The sequence below is a fragment of the Aedes aegypti genome, chromosome 1 (assembly GCF_002204515.2).
Source record: "Aedes aegypti strain LVP_AGWG chromosome 1, AaegL5.0 Primary Assembly, whole genome shotgun sequence".
Taxonomy (NCBI): Eukaryota; Metazoa; Arthropoda; class Insecta; order Diptera; family Culicidae; genus Aedes; species Aedes aegypti.
Genome location: NC_035107.1, coordinates 257,391,846 through 257,413,250, shown reverse-complemented (window position 1 = coordinate 257,413,250; position 21,405 = coordinate 257,391,846). Strand labels below are relative to the sequence as shown.

Below are 21,405 nucleotides of genomic sequence, written 5' to 3'. Positions count from 1 at the left end.
ACAAAATTTTCCAAGGAATCTTCCAGGGGTTAGGTTAGCTTGGAGAAATTTCTGCGGAAATCACTGGAGAAATAACAGGAGTAGTTCTTTGAGATCCCTGGAGAGGCCTTCCTTAGCCGAGTGGTTAGAGTCCGTGGCTACAAAGCAAAGCCATGCAAAGGGTATCTGGGTTCTACTCCCGATCGGTCCAGGATCTTTTCGTAATAAAAATTTCCTTCATTTCCCTTCGTACCGTTTTGACTCATATTCCGAACTCTTAAGGCCAACAGTGATTTTAAATGCATCTTATAGGTATAAATTAGATGATATTTGTTAAAATTTTAATTTCTTCGCAAAGTTCTAATGTTAGCTATTGGGTGTGAACAACATTTTGATTCATATGCCGAACACTGTGTTCATTCTATCTCATATTTCGAACAGCACGAATAAATCATAAGACAATTTTTGAACGGTTCCGTTGCCTTTTGCCCATCTCTACCTCAAACTAGCAAACCAACGTGGTAAAAAGATTGGAATATGTTTAAATTGGATAACAATTGACTGGAATTGAATGCTAAAAGTTGTTTGGCAAAGAAAGCTCTCAGTTAATAACTTCCGAAATGCTCATTGGACACTAAACAGAAAAGCAGGCTCTGCCCAAGTAAGGACGTAATGCGAAGAAGAAGAAGAAGAAGAAGAAGATCCCTGGAGAAAATCATAGATAAAGGCAAGAATTTTTGTTGAAATTTTCCTGGTGGGATCCTTAGATCCGCTTGTAGAATCCTTGAAGAAATCTCAGATGGAATCCCTGGTGCAGTTCCTGGAATAATTGCTTGAGAAGTTCACTGAGAAATTATTGCAGAAAAACCTTGAGAGATCCCAGTTAGATTATATTGGAGAAATCTATGAAGGAATCACAGACGGGGCCCAGATAGCCGTAGCGGTAAACGCGCAGCTATCAGCATGACCATGCTGAGGGTCGTGGGTTCGAATCCCACCGGTCGAGGAACTTTTCGTAAAGGAAATTTTCTCGATTCCCAGGGCATAAAGTATCTTCGTACCTGCCACACGATATACACATGCAAAAATGGTCAATCGGCAAAGAAAGCTCTCAGTTAATAACTGTGGAAGTGCTCATAAGAACACTAATCTGAGAAGCAGGCTCTGTCCCAGTTGGGACGTAACGCCAGAAAGAAGAAGAGAAGATGAAGGAATCACTGGAAAAACTCTTTGCAAAATCTTTAGAACAATCCTTGTAGAGATTTGCTTTCAGAAATCGCTACAATATAATCTTTGGATGAATACCTATGGAAACACCTGACAGAATTGCTAAAGATATTCATGAAGCCCTATTGAAACCGGTCTGAAAATAATAACGATCAAAAGTTCTCCCTGCAGGAATTCCTTAAAGGAATTCTCGGAGGAATCTCTGGTGAAACCCTTAGTGGAATTCCTGGAGAAATCGCTATAAGGATTACAGTAGAGATTATCTTGGAGGAATTTCTGGTACAATCGAAAGAATTCCTGATGAAATCCCTGGAAGAGAGTTGGACCAATAGCTGGTGGAAGCATTGGAGGTATTTTTTTAATGGAGTCTCTGAAAGTTTTTCTGAAAGAATTTCATGAGCTATATTTGAACTGGTATCAAAATTGCGTTTGCGGTTGTTAAGATTTGATCTCGGACTTCTTTTAAAATTAAAAAGCCAATACGTTCAGCTCTGGTGTTCAATTAATACTAACTTTATTATTAGAAGTATTAAACCTAACCTAGGAATGACCCTAGCTAAGCGATGACAATCCCACGGTGTAACTGCGATTCAGCAGAACATCGGTCCCACGGATCGATGTTGACATTAGCGTCACGTCTCCCGATTCCCAGGAGCTAGGATTTAACTTGGTCAAACATTCTAATTCGTCAGTAAAACTTCATTTTACTTAGAGGTTCAAAACATGAATAATAACTTGTCGAATTATGGTAATTGTTATACTACCATTTTTTTCTAACGGAATTCGGATATAATAATGTTATGTTTGTGAGGCCAAGATAGCCATAGCGGTAAAAATGCAGCTTTTCAGCCAAATAAAGCTGAGGGATATGGGTTCAAATCTTTTCGGGTTGGGAATTTTCTCGACTTCCCAGAGCATTGTACATGGCACACGATATTCACATACAAAAATGTTCAATCGGCAAAAATAGCTATTAATAAGTAAATGTAAAAGTTCTAATGGGAGCATTAAACTGAGAAGCTGCTCTGTCCCGGTTGGGACGTAACGCCAGAAACAAGAAGAAACATTGTATGTTTGCTATTTAGATCTGGATGAAAAATCATCAAGTTTGAGCTGTCGCATGATGGGATTACATATTACAGGTCGGACTCGATTATCCGGAGTATCTTTTTTTTTACTCCGGATAATCGAATCCTCCGAATAATCGAATCTCTAAAAGGAAAATTAAAATCTGCGATAAAAGAACTTAAATATCATCATTTTTCGTTGTTTCATTTATATGATGCGGTAGCGTAACCAGAAATTATTTCTAGATATAATAGGGGTCTTGAGAAGAAAAACATTTTTTTTACCAGCATATTTACACAAAACACACTTTTTCAAACCCCCCTTCTTAAATACGTTCAAAACTGCCAAACCATTCATATTGTATATTGCAATACCAAATTATCTCAAATTTATGCATAAAAACTGAAAAACAAGAATATCAAAAATCAAACTCCGGATAATCGTGTCTAAAATTCCGGATAATCGAATCCCGGATAATCGAGTCACTGGATAATCGAGTCCGACCTGTACACCGCATGATGGGATTACATGAAAATGTCCACATCACAACCTACTGGAACCAGTTCCGGAATTTTCCGACCAAATTCGGCCAAATCTAATTCTTAGTACCCTTGGTGCTCTTGTAAACCGGTGTGAAAAACCATGAAATTTGATCCGTCGTACTATACATTCGTATGAAATTATCAATATGATATGTATCAGTACCTTCCGAAGCAGGTTCCAGGTGCCCTTGTGTCTAGAATGGCCATACTTTCAAAAAAATGTCCAAGGGGTTCATTTTAGGGTTCCATCTTTCATATAAATATAAAAACGAAAATCGGTTCAAAAAAAAAAAAAAATGATTTTTGAGAGCGTTCCAAAGTCATGGGTCATTTTTGATCCTTAATGCAAAATGTGTCACTTTTTGGTAGCGTCACTCCTAGAGGTCGCAGAAAGCTTATTTTAACACGAAAATGTACGTTATTGGAAATTTAAGATTTCTATATATATTTTTTGACGTTAACTACGTCTTACGGCAATATACTGGGTGTCAATTGAAAATCTAATATTTTGCGACCGTCACGAAATTATGAAAGATTTTGAACGCTAATAACTCAGTCATTTATCTATAGATTTTAAAAATTTTCCCACCAATCGGTCGGAAATGTATACAGCAATTTTCTCGAATGGAGAAAACTATTGAATATCGACAATAAACTATTGAAAATTTGGAAAATGTCGACCTCTTTCTTACGCAACCAATCACGTGCAAGCAGTTTTCCACGCTTCTTTTGCGTTCCGCTTCGCACTATAAAACCAGACCGATTCCTGCTTCTTCGCTCATTCTTCTTTTTGCCGTCAAGCTGTGAACATGGTCAGCGAGCAAGTCTCGAGTGCCTTTCGCATTCTCAGCTCAGTTTTCAATGGAACGCGAATGGAACAACAACACGCCGCCACGACTGAAGCCGCTTGTTGAAGCGCACAGCGTCATCGCCACCGCAAAGCTCATCGGGCGAGGAGGATTTGTACCAGTGCGCCGTCAAAATGTGTCCGTGTTACGCAAATTCAACAATTCAATCGGCCCTTTCCAGAGCCAACAAATGTGTTTTAAAGAGTTGATTTGTAATATTCCTTAATTTGTTCGAGATGGCTGTAGAAAATCGACCAAAGCCGCTTGTTGAAGCGCACATCGTCATCAGCACCGAAAATCTCACCGGGCGAGGAGGATTGCTACCAGTGCGCCGTCAAAATGTGTCCGTGTTACGCAAATTCAACAATTCAATCGGCACTTTTCAGAGCCAACAAATGTGTTTTAAAGAGTTGATTGTGTAATATTCTTTAATTTGTTCGAGATGGCTGAAGAAAATCGACCAAAGCCGCCAAAATGTGTCCGTGTTACGCAAATTCAACAATTCAATCGGCCCTTACCAGAGCCAACAAATGTGTTTTAAAGAGTTAATTGTGTAATATTCCCTAATGTGTTTACCACATTCTTGCTATAATTTCTTAATTCATCTCATAGCAGCATACAATAATTGATTTATTACGAATAATTGACAATACGGCAATTTGAGGATGTTTCCGAAGACGCTGCTGCAGTGCCGTCGGGATGCAATAACAGCATAATGCTAATCTTGTAATTCCCTTACCCAGACATCAGTTTCATATAGCCTATTTCCCAGATAAGAAAACGAAGAATTTGAAAGGAGGAGCATCACCTGCTATTCTAAGGGTATAAAGCATCCCTTCTTCGATGAATTCGGTTTCATTCTGTTTTCGCTTTCGAGCTGGTAAGAGCTCCTGCAAACCTGCTCAGCTCCTCGCTACCAGAGGCAAGCTGTTTGTGCGAGATGGCTGAAGAAAATCGACCGAAGCCGCTTGTTGAAGCGCACATCGTCATCCGCTCCGCAAATCTCATCGGGCGAGGAGGATTGCAACCAGTGCGCCGTCAAAGTGTGTCCGTGTTACGCAAATTCAACAACTCAATCAGCCCTTTTCAGAGCCAACAAATGTGTTTTAAAGAGTTGATTGTGTAATATTCCTTAATTTGTTCGAGATGGCTGAAGAAAATCGACCAAAGCCGCCAAAATGTGTCCGTGTTACGCAAATTCAACAATTCAATCGGCCCTTACCAGAGCCAACAAATGTGTTTTAAAGAGTTAATTGTGTAATATTCCCTAATGTGTTTACCACATACTTGCTATAATTTCTTAATTCATCTCATAGCAGCATACAACAATTGATTTATTACGAATAATTGATAATACGGCAATTTGAAAATGTTTCCGAGGACGCTGCTGCTGTGCAGTTGGGATGCAATATATTTTCTATTGTTAAGGAATGATTCAAATATTAACTTACGCAAAATTTTATTTTAAACATATATCTTTTCTAAATTCACAAACCATTACATTCTGGATTATAACTAAAGGAAGGTTGCAATTATGACATTTGACTATAATACAAATGCAGCAAATTAAATGGCGTAGTTAACGTCATGCGGTCGTGTCTTGTACACAACCCCCACTGATTTTTTTATAAAGTTACAGCTCCTTTAGAGTACCGATTTGTCAAAAATGATCCCAATGTACAAAGAAGTAATAGTCTCAAAAATTACCTGTAATATGGGCCTCTTCGGATTTAAAGGAAATTTTTCAAATGTTTATTAAGATTGTTAAGACTAATAAGTTATAAAAAGAGTTTCAAATATGTGGTGGTAACAACTGGAAATACTTAAAATGTTACTTAGGGCGATAGGTCAGTTTATCTACTCACAAAACCACATCCATAGTCATGCGAAAAAGACACCTAGCCGACCCATTCTCAACGATCAGTCTAAACACATGGTGCATCTCGTGGGCTTGATTGAGGCGATGCGCACGTTGTACTCTCGCTCTCGATTCTCATCGCATCTTCGTATCGTTATGTCTCTACAGTCGGTAGCCACTCTCTTCGTTTACAGGCAGTGGTCGTCGTCGTCGTTGCGTCTCCTCTCTATTTGCACTGCTGCCAGCTGCTTATCGACGGCCTCCTCTGCCATATGTCTGCCACTGAGGCGTAAGGCGTTACATTTCATATCCACTTCGCACACTCCATGCTGACGACATTACTGTCCAATACCTACAGTTCGCGCGTGTGGTGGATAGACCGCTCGCTACGCATCGCGCTCTTTCGTAGTGTTTGTCCACGACGACCCCGTGATGACGCGTTTGGGTTTCGGTCGACCGCGCCGCCGATAGATCGACAACACAGGTTGATGAATCTTAGAGCACCGATTCGCTAGTTAGTATGAGTACGACAGTGAACCCACTTGGACGGTCAGTGGAAACGTTCGGACTTAACGCCCCTAACGCCGTGTGGTCCATCGTGAGAAGTGCGAATTCTTAAGCTAGATTGTGTTTTTTTGGTGTGGATTGCATTACGGGAAAAACCTAACTGTGCGGAAAGAAAATCAGCTGCGGAAGAGAGTGACGACCACTACGACTACAGTTTGACGGAACATCTATGTTTTAAATTTGCAGGTGGTCGCTAATGCATGCCCCAGAGCAAAAACTTCTTCGCAAGTGCAAACGAATTGACAGTCACCCCCGGAGTGATTGAATTATATTCCCTCCCCCAGTGTGGAGAACAAGTGCAGAAACGCGTGAAGAGAATTTCTAATGTGACGGAGTTTGTCGTAGGAAGACATCGAGGAGCTCGTGCTAACCCAAGTGAATGAGTGTGCCCATCCAATTGTCGTGTCGTGAATCACGTCGTTTATTGATCTGTTGTGTGGCTAAATTGGCTAGCCGCCTTGTGCGGTTCGCCAAAGTGAGTACGATTTTTGTACAGCTCCTACTAGAGAGCTCGGGCAGTGTGTAAGAAAATTGTCACACAATTGGCACTCGGTGTGTGTCATCCCGTTTCAAAGTCAAAGTGAAGGAAATTTTCTCGAAAGACGACGACGAGTGTGTAAACAGGGCAGAAATTAGCATAAAGTGCATAGTGTTGCCGCAACGAAAAATCACAGCGCCGCAGTGAATTGTACGACACCTACAGTAAAGTACAGAAGTTCAAGACCATCTTACTACAATTTTCTTTATCGCTGTATTGCTATGTTTTGAGCGTATTGCAATTGTAAGTTTACATCTATATTATAATTTGACTAATCAATCTTACGAAAAACGGATTTACAGAACATAATACTTAAAACACACAAGCATATAAACATAAAGTTCTTGAAAAATAAGCTATAAACATAAGACTAGAACTAGATAAATTGTGATATATCAAAATTATATTTAGGTCTTCACTATAATCCTAATTTGATAAAACTAAATAACACTTTTTTTTTTAAATATATTACATTTAATTTGCAGCAGCAGTTCAGAATTTTTACAAGTGTATTGATCTCCTGTGTCATCCGCAAAAAAGATTTTTGACATCCCTGAAATAACTCAGGTAAGTCAGATGTGAACATATTGTATAATATTGTTCCCAAAATGCTACATTGAGGAACACCAGCTCTTACAAGAAGTCTTTCAGACGTGGAGTTCTGATAATCAACCTAAAGTGTACGATTTGACAGATAGCTTTGAATTATTGTAACAATGTATGTTGGAAAATTAAAGTTTTTTAATTTTACAATCAAGCCTTCATGCCAAACATTGATTTTTCTATGTCTAGAAGAGCAAGACCAGTAGAATAGCCTTCAGATTTGTTGGAACGGATCAAATTTGTTACACGTAAGAGTTGATGAGTGGTCGAATGTCCATGGCGGAATCCGAACTGTTCATTGGCAAAAACTGAATTTTAATTGATTTGGACCATTATTCTGTTCAAAGTGACCTTTCCAAAAAGTTTACTGATGGTGGAAAGTATACTGATTGGACAATAGCTAGAAGCTTCTGCAGGATTTTTGACTGATTTTAAAATTGGCACAACCTTGGCATTTTCGCATCTGTCAGGAAAATGTGCCAACGGAAAACATTTGTTAAATATATCATCTAAGAATGATAAGCTACTTTATGGAAGTTTCTTGATGAGGGTGTAGAGAATTCTACATCGCCTGGGGTTCTCTTGACTGAGATTTTTTTGAAGTCCTGAGTAACTTGATTTTCTATTGGACTAGTGAGTCCTAAATTGAAATAGTGCGCGCTTTTAAGCTACATAGCAAGTTTTTGATCTTTTTCGCAATTAGTTAGTAATAATTTGTTATCCTCTTTCAATGTCGGAATTGGCTTCTAAGTTTTTTTTTTTCTCAAAATTTTAGATAATTTCTAAAGGGCTTAGAGCCAGGGTCCAGTGGAGAAATTTTATTGTCAGAATTTTTATTTCTTAATTGTGAACATCGTTTTTAATTTCTTTCTGCAGATCATGCCATATAATTTCCATAGCTAGATCGTGAGTGCGTTGAAATTGCCTTCTCCTCACGTTTTTAAGACTGATCAAGAAATTCATTCAAGAAGATCATTATCTATAATCACGGATACAAATTTTACTTCACATTTTGGCATTGCAATGCCCCTGGCTTCAACCATGGAATTTATTAAAATTTCAAGAGCATTGTCAATATCAGATTTTGTTTGTAGAGAAATGTTAACATCAAGATTACTATCGATATGTGTTTCAAATATATTCCAGTCGGCTCGGAAATAATTGAATGTGGAGCTGATAGGATTGAGTATCGCTTCATGGATTATTTAAAATGTAACAGGGACATGATCAGAATCAAAATCAGCATGAGTAACCAGTTGGCTACAAAGGTGACTAGAGTCGGTTAATACCAAATCAATCGTAGAAGGGTATTGAGTAGCAAATAAAATGATAGGTACAAAATCACAATGGTAATAAAAAATATAGAAATTCAGCGTACATGAATATTTTTAGTAAGATGGTCCTAAACTTTTTTCCGCCACTGTGTACCTTCCGCTCTCCGTTGGACTGTATTGCCACCGTTGTTTATATTTTCAATTCTTTCCAATAGCCGCCTGCCAGAAGCGAGCCGGTAGCTCTCGATGTTATTGTTGAGTTGAGCATTGTGTAAGAAGAGTTTTGTGAACCGTGTGTTAATGATTTTATTGCCGACGACGACGCGTGGGCTAAGAAAGCACTGCGCTGTTTATGGTGGCGGCGGCGATGACTGCAAACGAGGGATCGATATCAATTAGAAGGCTTGCGGAATCAAGGTTAGTGTTAGTATTTAGTTGTTATGTTTTTTTTTTCTGCACATTTAGTTCATGTGTTCCGCCAGACACATTTCACAGCAGCAGCAGAGTGTCGTTTTGTTTATTTTATTTTGAAGCCGGTTTTGCTTGGGGTTTGCGTAGTTGGTTTGTTGAATTTTGTTTCGGTTCATACATTCGGTAAGCAAAGCGCAAACAATGATATCGATTTTAAATTCTCTTTGTGTGCAGAATGATGCTTAGCTCGATTCACATGTGGGTTTGTTTCGGAAGAAGGCTGTTCATAGTGAGAAAAATATTTGAACAAGTTTTGTTCGTGAACACATAGATACACATTGATACTAATCCAAAAGGTTATTCATGAATTATTATTCTTGTTTAATCTAGAACATTGTTTCATAATTTTAACTTCTGATATTTTTTCGGGAAATAAACCGTTAGGATTAATTATCTAGCCGTAAATTTATTCAAGATGTTTTCAGTATTCAAAACCAGAGTATATAATCTAATGATTAACAGTTTAGTTGGAAAAATACGTTGAAAGTCGTGAAGCATGTACAAAATGTAATTTTAGCCAAGCCGTTCCTAACTTTATGAACTACGGGACAAATCTCAGAATTGATATAATGTGCTGATTATAATTTTATTAGTGCACCAAAAATGTTGATGCTTTCGTACATTGGGGAGAAAAAGTCAATGATTTGGAAAACATAAGATTATTACTACATAGCCAGAGTTCTTTGTTAGCTGTGCTAAGAAATTGAGCACGTAAAAATCATGTCCAAGATTTTTTTACAATACCGCTGAATATTTTAATAATAGCCTGTGCGAGAGTCCTGCTTAGTATTCTGCTTAAATCTCTCTCTCCAGATTGTGTTAGACTATAGACCAGGGTTCTGTGGAAATCCAACCTTCAAATTAGTTACATCGAGTATGACCAATTCCATATTCTTGTGACAAACTTTGTTCATGCATGATACATTGTAGCTTTGTCCGTTAAATGGTTATGCATGTCATATTCTATACCTTGATAATTTATTTATCCCATTTATAATCTCAATTCAATTACCTTAGGTCAGATTTCCGTGTAAAGAACTTTAGTGGCGGTTTTTTAATTTCCAAGAACCTTAAACGGGGCAGATATGAGAAAAGTCTTCAAACTTTTTGCAGTCGCACGAAGTTGGGCTGCGGGCCATCACGTCCGAGTTCTCTACAGAATATTATTTATGCTTGTCGTTCTTCCGGCATTCGTACCACGTGACCAGCCCAACCCAGCCTGCCGTGTTTTATGAGCTTGATAATATCCACTTCTTTTTATACTTGGCACAACTCATGATTCATGTGACGCCGCCAGATGCCATTTTCTTGTTTACTGTCGAGTATTGTTCGCAGCACTATACGCTCAAGAGCTCCAAATGCTTGCCGGTCGACCTATTTTAACGTATCGGCGGGTTTATAGGATTCATGCCCGTATAGAGCAACCGGAAAGATTAGTGTCTAATATAGCGCGAATTTTGATTTCGTCTGCAGGCTACAGAACTTTAGCTGGTTATGGAGCCCGATCCATCTAACGTTGCTCGAATCAGCCTAATCTATTTCTTCGGGAAAATGTGTTATATCACTATCTGCCTTAACTCATTGATTTTTACTGAATCATACTCTGTCTTGAAATGAATGGACAGATGGTGAGTCTGCAAGTTGTAATCTCGAAAATTATCAAGGACCTTGCGATAAAGGTAAACATTTGATCCGTCGTTGATCGGCCCTTACGAAAACCAGCTTGGTTCGCCGACGCTGGAGGAATCGTTCTCCAGCAGGCTCAATCTGTTGAACAGAGTATGCGACACTATTTTGAGGAGCGTTATTCCTCGGTAAATTGACGCACTCCAGTCTGTGCCCCTCCTTATACATAGGGTAGATGAGACCCTCCAGCCAGCTAGCAGGCAATTCTTCTTTCTTCCATATCCTCAACACTCTCGTATTCCATACAGCTGCTCACTACCGTGCTTGAAATGTTCGGCCAAGAGCTCGTCTTTTTTAGCACCCTTACTATTCTTCAACTCCTTGATCGTCTGTTCTCATATGCGCCTATGTTCTCTCCTGTCAGCTAGCTTCACGATTATTTCGCATGACGGAAGACGGCGCTGTTTTTCTTCGCACGCCATTTACAGTTTGGTAAAATCTTCGCATATCATTCTGTTCCATGCTGTTTTGCGCCTCAGCAAAGATATCTTCTTCATACTGCTTTTCCTTTCTGCGTTGAATTCTTTCCTCGGCTGCTCTCGCTTCCTATTCCGCTCTCTATTTTGCCGGGTACCAGACACCAACATCCGGCCTCTGGCAATATGCTTCTCACCCGTCACTTTCTGGCACTCCTCATCAAACCAACCGTTTCTGGGTCGTCTCTGAACAGTACCTATCACCTCTCGCGTTACTGTGCTCACCGCACCGTGAAAAGACTCCAACAGATTGTTGAGGATGTAGTTTACATGTTGGTTCCCCATATCCGCTCATCAAGTTTCTGGCGGTGTTCTACTACTACACCTTCTGTAGATAAGCGCTGAATACCGAAACGCAACGGTCGCTGTGCTCTTATGTTGTAAGGGGGATCCTGGAAGCGCCTCTAAGATCTAACTTATGCGCCAGACGACATTAGTCATGTGCTAGAGCTCAAGATCGGGTTTGCCCTACTAGCAAAATTTTCTCCAACGCTGCCTATGAATCCACCTTAATATAATTCCCAAAAACTTTCCAGAAACTCCCTTCCCAAGCTGGTAAAATATCTTCCAAGATTTCGGTCATTCAAATCTACTTATTTTACTGAAGAACTGGTAAAGATCTTGTCCAGACCTTCAGACCTCTGATTTATAGATTTTTGTTTTAAATTCCAGTCTAAACTTTCTTGAAAATATTATTCATATATCCAACTTTCTTGCTTTTTATCACCTGAAAAATTTCGACTTTGAAATATTTGCACGAGACCCTGATTCAAGCACGTACACTTGGTTGCCAACCTAATAGGCGCGAAATTATTTGCAAATTAGGAACATCTATGAAACGACGATAAGACGCCCGTTTCAATGTTCGCCACGGTTGACAACCGTAAGACAACGTAATAGTGGACATCTGAAGGTCCTCATATAGATGATATCCGAGAAATGCTGGCCGTCCACCTAAACGTGGTGTATTTGGTTGTAGAGCTCGTCATTTGGGTGCATCCAGCTTTTGAAAGCTATGTTGAGGACGAAATCCACCGCGATGAATTCACGTTCTCCAGATCTAGGCCATCTTACTTTCTAAATGATTCTACCCCATTACCCCGAATCCCATTACCCCGAATGCCATTAACCCGAACGCCATTACCCCGAATTCCAAAACCCCGAACGACCCATCACCCCGAAAAACATTACCCCGAATTCCAATATAATTGGGAAATGTCATCAATATCATCATGCCAAGATAATTGTAAATTCGGGGAAATAGCATTCGGGGTGATGGAATTCGGGGTTATGGTACATTCGGGGTAATGGAATTCGGGATGATGGCATTCGGGGAAATGGAATTCGGGGTAATGGGGTAGAATCTTCTAAATAGTAGTCGCGCTCACTTCAAACTTTTGCAATTCACGAGCAAAAAGGCTGCCTCGTCCGGGTTCATTTAACGTGCTGACCTTTTACGTAATTAATAGGCGGTCCCTCACACAATCCGCGAATTGTTAGCTCTGTTATAAGCAGGGGACTGACACGACTGTCATCCTGCATACATTTCGGCTCTTCCTCACATCGTTTTGGTACTTCGCGTTTTGGTACCCACTTTCTGGTCGGTTTGCCCTAACCTTGCTCCTGATTTTCGAGTATACGGCTCATACGCTGCTAGTGCTAGATTCTGGCAATTAAACATATCGCATTGAATCGTCGTATTTGATGCGCTTTTCATTTGTTCATCATTTTGTTTAATGTTTTACGCATCAGCGAGATATTATTGATATCTCCTACCCATAAAAACATATGTTTTGTCCCTCTCAAAACAATCAAAACAAGAACACTGGACGCCATGTTGAATTGATGTTGGGTTGGTAAATATTGGATCATGCCACCCCCTTGGTTATAAGTGGAGCGTACCAGTTTGTCAAGTACCATGCGTCTCCTCTGTTTCAACAGTAAACGATGGAGTGCCCATTTTGGACAAATGCTGTAGCTGTTTATTCTTAAAGTATTACTCCTCGTACAAGAAGGTGGAAACATTCATACAAAGAGCAATTCACAATTCGTTTGAAGCTCGCTAGGGACATCGTGATGAACTTTAGTGCCTCTTGAAAAGGATTACGTAGAGAGCTGGTGAACGAATTGCAACAGATCCAGTCAATTTGTTTGCCTCACGCATGATATGGACATTTGAAAAGATGGCAGACCTATAAAAAAGTGTGTGATAACAAAATATGCCCAAAATGGCTTAACTAACCCGAAATAGCCATACTAAGTTTTTCACAAACATCGCATCGCCTCGTGGTATTATGTCTTATGTGGGTATGTTCAACATCCTGGCTAGCTTCGTAGCAAACACATAGATTGCGTTCAGATACCTCAATATGAAAGGTATGTGCATGTAACGAATAAGGTACACTGGGGAAAGTTGAAACAGGTAGGGCATAATAATATGCGATGTCTATAAATGTTGACTAGTTTTTCTTCACTAATAGTTTATCCATTTGATAACATTTTTCAGTAGTTAAACTTTAGCATTCACATATTTTTCACTTCAACTAAGACCGGTCTATTCTATTTTCGACAAATATCGCCAAAAGTCCCGTTTTCTTATTGCCCAAGATGAAACTATCAGAAGAAAAATACTTTTCATCAGAAGACAATAACGAATCCATGTGCATGACTATTATTACCTACACATTACAACGCGGTTAGCATATCTGCTTATGTCGATATAGGATACACTATTCTTGATTATAATTTTTCCGTTTTTTTTTGGGTTTTGGGTCCCGTTTTTGTTTTATCGAAAATTGTAGAAGTTCAAAAAAATGTGTCTATTTACTGTTCAACGTTTGAAATACATTGATCTATGTAATTTACTATTCTTCCAAAAAATCATCATCCATTTAGAATCTCCTGAAAAAGTTCATATTGAAATTGCTGGAGATATTTCGAGGGGACTGTTATTAAGGTTTTTGTACGAATAACTGAACGACTTTTTGGAATAAATCCTACAGCATTCCACAAATAACTGGATTGTTCTTAGAAAATGCGATCACTGAAAGATTCATGAAAAACGGCTGGAATAATTTATGAAGGAATCTCTAAACAAATTTCAGCTGGAACTCCAAAAACAATCTTGAAGAATTCATAGTAGAATTCACGTAATGATCTGATGAGATTCTTAATCAAAGGCACAGTTCATAGAAACTCTCCGAAAAATTCAAAATCGTTGAATCCATAATTCCTCAGAAACATTTCCTACACACATATTCTGGGTGATTTTTTGAATTATCCTTGGTGGAGCTAATGGAAAAATTCCTGAAGGAATGTTTGAACCTTTTCTTGGTGGAGCTCCAGAGTTTTATGATAGAATTGCTAAAGGAATCCTTGATCAAATGTTTATAGGAATTCTTGAAGAAATCTCTGAAATTCTGGAAGAATTTTAAGAATATCTGGTAGAATACTTAAAGATATTCCTGGAGCATTTTCTGGGACTACCTTATGATATTTCAAGAGACTTCATGGATAAATTATTGGATGAATTTCTCATGGCACCCTAGAAAGAATGATTCCAGTTAAAACATCAAATTCTCGTAGAGCTTTTTTGAAGAATAAGTGAGGTATTTCCTAAAACACACACAGGTGTAATCTGAGTTTAATCTAGTTTTTTTTGAATGCGAAGTTTAAATCAATAATTATTAACCCTGACTCGAATTCACAATATAGGTGTATAGGGTCAGAATTAAAACAAACAATCAATTAATCAATAAATAATAAAGTTTTGAAGAGCACAGCAGGCATGGTTACAATGGGAGCGTAAATGCCAAAAGGATAAGGAAGAATGATGTTGTTCATATACATGTGAAGCAGTGGGAAAATATTAAATTTATAATTGAGCGAATAACCATGAAGCTAACTCACTCGATATCGATTTATGACTGTATGCAGTTATAAATGTAGATAGTAGACGACAGTCTACATTGGCTTTAATTGGTGTAAATTTGTTTAAGAATGTTTTTTAGTTTATAAATCATGTTAATATCAAAAACTGCAAAAATAAATGAGACGTTACATCGAGGAATAAGCTAAGTATGCTGTTTCGTTCAAGAAAAGTAAAGAAATTCATTGACTGAATGGGTTAAGAAATTTCCTACAGAGAGCTTAATTTGAAATGACTTTTCTTCTCAGCTGCGTACTGCGATCAAAGAAAAGTGATTTTCTTGATCATTTTTTTGAATAAATTTCCCACGCATCGAAATAGGCGATTACTTTTATTGTCAGCAGCAAATCAGTCTATAATCTGAAAATAAAACTTATTCGACTGAATTTTTGACTAAAAATCCTTTCAACTAAATATCATATATTTCTTAAAGCTATTAAATTCTTCTCCACGAAATGTCCATTCGACTAAATGTACATTCGAATAAATGTACTTTAGACCAAACGTCATTTGACCAAAATGCAAACATGGGAGCAAACTCCGAAAAAATAATGCGATTTTACGTCTTTTAGATGCACATAAAAGAAGCGAGCCAAATGACGTGAATTTGTATCACATTTTAAATACGATGGTGTCTGATTCGGGCAATGTCAATCATAGCGGCATCGTTTTCATGTCCTTTATCATGTAAAATTACATTTTTCTTTCAATACATCTTTCTGTACCCATTTTTACGTCATTTCATCACTTACATCATGTGTCATTCAGTCATATCACATTATTACGTCCATAGTGATTTTCATTATTTTTAAGAGTGAGGGATAATCTCTGAACGTACATTTTACTACATGTACAGATCTAAACTACAGGGTATCAGTCGAAATCTGGAAAGTAGCCGCGATTGACGTTAACGTAAGATGTACTGATCCCCAGCGTCATGTAAGAATAGTATACACTGATAAAACGAGTTTGAAGTTTATCTTCGAGCAATTTTTATTGTTTCTGGTAATCAATAGACTGAGAACCTAATGCAAAATGTGGTACTTGAGGGTAAATTCCGCAATGTGCATTTAAATATGTAGTTATTATAAAAATATGGATCAATCCTTCTATGTGAGGAATGAGTCGAGTTACCTCTAAAGATAACTCATGGATTTTTCTCAAAATCGATTATCTCTGATATTGGCCACACTCTCGTTTTGTTTAACAATCCTTATTTTCCACATGATGTGCCATACTTAAACATAGATCCACCCTTTTTTTTCATTCTAATTAAATTAATTTAAATAAACGACTATGTATCCCAACTAATCAGAATTGTTGGTAACCTTAAATTATTTGAAAAAAAAAAAATATATATATATGATTTAATAAATATGCAAGTCATTTTAGAACAATCCTTCGACCAATTTTACTACCAGTTTTCAACCCAGTACTATTTTTCGACTCATTCATACTATTTTGGCTTACCTAATTCGCAATAAAATCAGAAAATTGGTACCGAATTCTCGTTAATTAGTGTTTTCGCTATATAAATTGAAATATCATTGAGCCTATTGATTAGAACTTTGTTCAAACTGTAAGCTGTATTTTTTCTACCTTCCAGGAATTTTTCAATGTGTTCAAATGTATTGTTCTAAGGAAACCAGGAATTATTCCATCATAAGACGAATTCCATCCAGAATGAGTCGAAAAAATTAAAAATTGTGCTCGGATTGAATTTTGCACATGTTTCTGACATGGTACAATATGTGTTTTCCATAAAATAATCGATGATTTGGACTCAAGAATAACGTTTGAAAATGGCCTATACGATTCTGTATGCAATTGATTTGATAAATCCTAACTCCGAAACAGTTGATTTTAGAGAAAAATGTTCTATGAAAACGTTGTAGTGAACCGTTTGGATTATAAGAAAATAAAATTCACTGTTAAAATATTTCATGTTTTTTCATGAAATATTTAAAAATAAAATGTACTTTTTAAATTACATAATAATCAAATTTTTATTATTTTTAAATTTTTACCATAGTATCTTGATAGTATTTGTATGATAGTAAATTTGCAATAAAAAAGTTTTTCTAAGAACAACTTTTGGTCGATTTTCAAAATTTTGTTTTTTATCAAAATAAATATGTTCTGACGATACAATGAAAATCTTGAAATTATTTTAAATCCTAATGATAATTATGATCACTTCTCTAAGAGTAGGGGAGATCCCCCAGTACCGCTGATTCTGATTTGACATGGAATTCGTCATTACCTTCTAATATCCTAACAGTTTTCTTGAGATATTCCGTCTTGATTTTCAGAATAACAATTGTATTTTTTCACAGATTTCATAACATCTCTTTGTCTGAATAATTCAAATAAATTGCTGTTAGAAGTCAGCATTCAAGTCTTGATAAATTTGATAGAATTGTAATCTTCTTACGGCGCTCTCTGTTCAAACTTTCTGTGATAACTTTCCATCTACTCGAAGTAATTGATTCCGTAGAACTTTAGCACAAACTCAACGGTCTCCGTATTGCACCATTATTGTAAACCGTTGAACTAGAATGAAAGCAAACTTTTCGGTTCGCAATAAGCCCCCACGCAAAACTTCGCAAGACACTCTGTCATCGCATTTCCAGTGACCGCACACCGTTGGTGTTTTCCTCCGCGTCAAGATTGATATGTTTACTTTGGGAAAGTTGCAGCGGCAATTCATCTTGTCCGCTCCGCTTCGACTCGTCGAATGCAGCAGAAAAGAGGCAAGTTTGGTTCAAGCTGTCATTGGACAAGCCTGATGGTTTGAGTATGGGCCTGGTATTCGGGAAATAAATCTTCCACTTTTGTCGATTCCGGTCACTAAGCTTCACAGTTTGTGGCTGTGGGATTTCTCCGATTGCTCGATTGTGATGATGCACTCAGGTGGAACGAAAGTAGAATTGCTACATGATTCGTTTCGATACCTGGTGATTCTTGATTTTGGTTCTGAATTGAGTTGAATTTCACATTTAAAAATGACAATCGGAAAGCTGGGAATGAAATATATCTGAATGGTTATTCTTTTTAGTAACATACCATTTAAATTTAAATGGCTGTATTTCGAGTATATCCTTGCAGAAAATAAATCAAATCAGCAATGGAAATGCTAAATTTACATTCATTCAATCAATTACCATGACCTACTTTCACATTTCACGTTCGAGTCCTTTCCAGTCCAGATGTATCTGCAATAGCTCAAGTATGACTTCTGCATCGAATCCATCTCCTCGTGAAGAGAACGGTGTCCTATTCGCAGATGGACAGAAATAATGAGTGGTTATGGCGAATACACCGCCAGGCTACCGTTTGGGATGACGATGATGATGAAATAAGAGCTTTACCGTCCCATCGCCATTCGCTGTCACGCCGAGCAATAACGGCATGCATGTGGTTCCAGAGATGGATGGGTTGCGGTTAATACATCACTTCCGGTGTGACAACAGCAGGACGATACGAAGGCACATCGTCCTTGTCGTTACGAATATGTATGTTACGGTTGGGGAAATCCGTTCTTGAAGTGCGGAATGGTCTACATCGCACCACATCGAGAGCACCCCGTGGTTTTGGTGGCTATTCATAAATCATGTTGATCGATTTGTGGACAATGCGGACTCAGCATTTATATGAATAGCATATTTCGGCTAGACCTACCAATCATCAAAGAAGTCGTAATTCATGAACAGTCCCTGACCCTTCAGGTCCAGACATGAAAGACGAATCTCTGCTTGATGCAATACGATTGATGGAGCAATCCGTAGTGCTGTAGGCCCTTGCGCCTCTGACTGGCAACTGATAGGATAAAGTTTATTTCCCTCTGGTGCCATTACACCTCGCATGGACATTAATATGATTGAAGAGATACGCAACGTTACATGCACAATCCTCTAGCTGAAGGTGAGAAACATTTGTTACATTGACTGTGGATTCTGCCCTCATAATGGTAGATTGTGCGGTCAAACTGTGTGCTTCGTGGATGATGTGGATATTCGCGTACGCACATTGCAACACCAACATTTCAAAAGAGCGTAACTGATATAGTATACAATACCTTTCGTTGAAATCAAAGAGCGCATTTAACTCCTCTCATGCAAGCCGACGCCCTATATCGGAAAGAAGATGACTTTCTGTACATACAATAGTGCCGCTAGAGAACTTCAGTGGGCTTAAATAGACTGGACAACGACGAAAATTATATGTTGTTTACAAAAGCTGTTACGGCGTTTTGCAATGTATCAAAATGGCGTACTTTCTACGATCGGTTCTTGTTATTCTTGTTTCAGTAGGAAGCTCTCATCGTTCTTTTCTGTACCACCTTGTAAAATGCAACGACAAACGATTGAATTTTTCGTGACAATCGATGAACAGGATTAGTTCATTACAGATACAACGTTATGATACTAAACGTAAGAAATGGACTATCGAAATTGGTCGGACTTTGTTACAAGGAATCGGATTGAATTTTATAATTTTTCCTTGAGAAACTAAAAATTGAAAATAAAATAAGCTTCTGCAGCAATCGGGAATCGAACCAAGAACCTTGATATCGATACAGTGGCAATGACCGCCAGCTAAGGATTGCATATTTAGCTGATAGTGCAGCCTGTTGTCTTTCTGTCATTAGCTAGAGTGAGGAGGTGCGTCTTGAGCGTCTGTACACCAAGTCTGTTCTGGCACCCTGTGGCTGAATACAAAATGGAAGCTATATCTAAGATTGCAGCTCCATCGCTAGGATAGGGAACATAATGCTAACAACTTACTGCTACTGAAACTTTTTGAACCGACAGAGAAGGATTACGAAATGATTTAACGGCAACGACCTTTAGCTGGAAATAACGGACAAAATTTGGAACATAGAATATATTAGCCCTAGCTCAGCAGGGTAAACTGGTACAACTTGCCATTGAGGCATACCGCATGAAGCTTAAGGTCCTGGGATTAGAGATGCCAGGCGTTTTTTAAATGTCTTCTAATTTCCAATATCACGGATATCTAATATCTTCCACAAAATTTACAATTATTGAGACAACTAAACTCAGTCTTCTAAATAGAATCCATTTTTTTACATGCTTGAGACTGCAACAATTTGACATTATTGTTGAGTTGAAAATTAAATCTCAGAAAAAAAAGGCAGGGAAGAAGAATTTCCGCTGAAAACTACAATAAATTCGGGAATGTTTTCGAAAAAAATTAAGATTTTTTGGAAAGAGAAATTTGAGGAAATATGATTCTGCATATGGGCTGCAAAATGGGGAGTCGACAATCAGGAAGGAGCGACCAACACAGCTCTGGTCCTCACAAGTTCCTACCTCGCGCTTCCACGGGTCAAATGATGACAAGTACCGCCAGCTAAGAGTTGTGTACTTAGCTGGTAGTGCAACCTGTCCTTCTGACATCAGCTAGAGTGAGGAGGTACGTTCTGAGCGTCTGTATATCAGGAAGTGCGGCTCAAACAGCGTCTGTTCTAGCATCCAGCGGCTGAGTATGAAATGTTGTATCACGTCAGCTACGAAAAAAGGACTATGATTGGAAACTCGGTACCTGTAATGTCAGGACCATAAATGAAACTGGACGATTGAGCCTTTTGGCTCGTGAATTGCGAAAAGTTGGCGTGTGCATGGCTGCTATTCTGGAAGTGCTTTGGCTAAGATCTGGAGAACGAGAATTCAGGGCGGTAGACCCCGTCGCTAACACCGCATTCAAGTACAACATATACCACAGCGGTGGCGATAAAGCTGAACACGGAGTCGGTTTCATAGTGATCGGGAAGCAGATGAAGCGCGTTATTAGGTGGAAACCGATCAACGAGCGGATCTGCGTATTGAGGATTCGGAGCAAGTTCTTCAACTACAGCTTGATCAACGTCTATGCACCGACTAACGACAAACCCGATGACGTGAAGGACCCGTTTTACGAATGTCTCGATAAGACCTATGGAGAATGCCCAAAACATGACGTGAAAATTGTCATCGGTGATGCTATGGGATCCCTAACGTACAGGTCGGAAGAGAGGACTTCTTCCGCCCTATCATTGGTACAGACAGAGTGGATCTAGAAAAGAGTGGCGTCAATGTCAAAATTGGAACAGCGGCGAACTGTCATTTCGATACAAACCCGCGTTCCAATCGAGCAGGAGACCTGTCAAAATTGGAACATGACGTCACTCTTTTTTACAGGCACTTTAGGTACAGAGAGCCTTCAGTCTGTTACCAACGACAACGGCCTACGTTTAGTGAACTTTGCTGCCACCAGGGGGATGGCCATCAGTAGCACCTACTTTGCACGTAAGGATATCCGAAAGCACACCTGGCAA

General features: G+C 38.6%; 1 protein-coding gene across 10 annotated transcripts in view; it reads left to right on the top strand.

The window, feature by feature from the left end:
- Positions 1-21,405, top strand: part of LOC5567292 (alpha-1,6-mannosyl-glycoprotein 2-beta-N-acetylglucosaminyltransferase) — a 318,648-nt gene that overhangs the window by 13,361 nt on the left and 283,882 nt on the right. For 2 of the 10 annotated variants that reach the window (XM_021837627.1, XM_021837628.1), the window contains exons 2-3: positions 6,276-6,777; positions 8,720-8,921. The gene's annotated coding sequence lies outside the window, so the exon portion shown is untranslated. Of the gene's footprint in view, positions 1-5,962; positions 6,871-8,719; positions 8,922-21,405 lie in introns of those variants that run through there. The other 8 variants (XM_021837631.1, XM_021837632.1, XM_021837629.1 and 5 more) reach the window with 7 other exon arrangements.